Source organism: Abramis brama (assembly GCF_963993115.1).
Source record: "Abramis brama genome assembly, chromosome: 6".
Taxonomy (NCBI): domain Eukaryota; kingdom Metazoa; phylum Chordata; class Actinopteri; order Cypriniformes; family Leuciscidae; genus Abramis; species Abramis brama.
In genome coordinates, this window is record NC_139968.1 from 35832037 (window position 1) to 35833823 (window position 1787).

General features: G+C 40.7%; 1 long non-coding RNA gene across 1 annotated transcript; it reads left to right on the plus strand.

Annotated features, from left to right (window-relative positions):
- The first annotated feature begins 881 nt into the window (after positions 1–881).
- LOC311085092 lies at positions 882–1582 on the plus strand. Its single transcript, XR_014606734.1, has 4 exons — positions 882–971; positions 1163–1227; positions 1328–1387; positions 1471–1582. It is a non-coding gene; the product is annotated as an uncharacterized lncRNA (long non-coding RNA).
- Positions 1583–1787: the final 205 nt, after the last annotated feature.

The following is a 1787-nucleotide window of genomic DNA, read 5'->3' on the forward strand; positions in this document are numbered from 1 at the left end:
CCCCTGTTACAGAAAAATCCTAGAACCGCCACTGCCTGACGCATAGCTACCGGGCCGGCCCAGCTATCGGTAGGCGCCGGCGGTGCTGCGTTACCTGAGAAAACGTTTTGGAAAAGACGGGCTATGGACCCAACCAACTCTATAGGAGGGGAGGGGAGAACACCCTCACATGGTACAACCTATGCAGAGGCTGCGCGCTGCGGTGTCAGAATGCGGAACGTGTGTAGCCTAATGTAACTAACGTGACAAATGTGAAAAAACAAAAATCCTCGACCGGCCCAAAAGTGAAGCGGCCCACCGGGAATTCTCCCGATTACCCACCCCGGGCCTGTTGACAGCCAACGCTAGGCGCCGCTAGATCGGGAAGTGCGGATTGAGTGAGAGCGAGTGGATCACGTGACATGAAGCAAGCTCGGTCTCTGCCTCAATGTTGATAATTCAAGACAGCATGAGAACTGACTGCGCATGCGCAAACCTACGTAAACTACGTTCTATGGACCAAAGAGGCACTGCTAACCTCTTCCTCAATGGCCATGGCCTTGAATTTCCTGCATGAAACAATGGTTTTAGGAGCAAACAATGGCAAAATGAGTATATTATATGTGTATTCCTGAAAATTTTTGTTACAAAAATTAATATTTGGAATAAAATAAATGCAATTAATAATGTGGTGAATTAATAAAGTTCTTGGAATTAATAAATGTAATGTCAACATTTCCTTTGGTGAGGCACTGCCTACCCTGCCTACCCTGACCGCACGTCCCTGGAATAAACTAATGTGAAATTCTGTTTATAGCCTAATGTTGGCCTACTGATGAGAACCTTTATAGTTTTAGCATTAGTTTGCAACTATACCATATTATAGGGGGTTTTTTTTTAATGGAATTTAATATTTACTTCCATTTTTGTGTTTAAAGGCAACTGCAACAAAGCGCCAATTCGCGCCAGTGACTTCTAGCAAGATTCCAGAGGTAGGCCAGCCCATTTGTGATATATTTTGAGATAAGTTTGCTGAAATAATTAGCAATACGCTATGTGAAAATTGCTTTTGAGCCACTGGTGCAGACTAGGTAGCTTACAATATATTATAAAATCTCTATAAAACTGGCTAACTTTATATCAAATAAGTGACCTTTGCATTATGTCTAACTTTATTACACAGCAAATGAACCAATCAGAAGATGGACCATTGTCTTTGTTCAGTCTCACCAGATTAAATGTATCCAGGTAAGCACTGCAGTAAAACTCTCACTAATTCATTCATACCAAATCTAGCATTCTAAACAACTTCAGTTTATATTTTTGCATTATTTTGATATTTTATTAGCCAGAAGACTCTACCATTGCAGTCCCACCTGACTAGGAAGGTCCTAATATCAGCGCACAGGTGGGTTAACTACTGTAGGAAGGAGAACAATCATCACAAAGTGATTTCTTGCATGTGTCTTACAGTGTATTTGTCTCAAACAGGTACTCCTTCACTGCAGACAAGCTGAAATGGGCTAAAATCATCGATTTCAGTCGTTCTTTCTATGGATCTCAGCATTTTTGGACAGAATTTAGGATTTGTAAGTATTAAAATTGAATCTGGCATAATTTAATTTAGTTTTTGTGAAAATAATAATAAAAATTAACAAAAAAGGAGGTTAAAAATAATGTGACACTAATATTCTCTCTCTCTCTCTCTCTCACTCTCTCTCTCTCTCTCTCATATAGTTTTGGAATCGGGATCTCCTCTGAAGGACTGAGTACATTTGTGTTTGTGGGCACGCATGCAGACCAGGGAA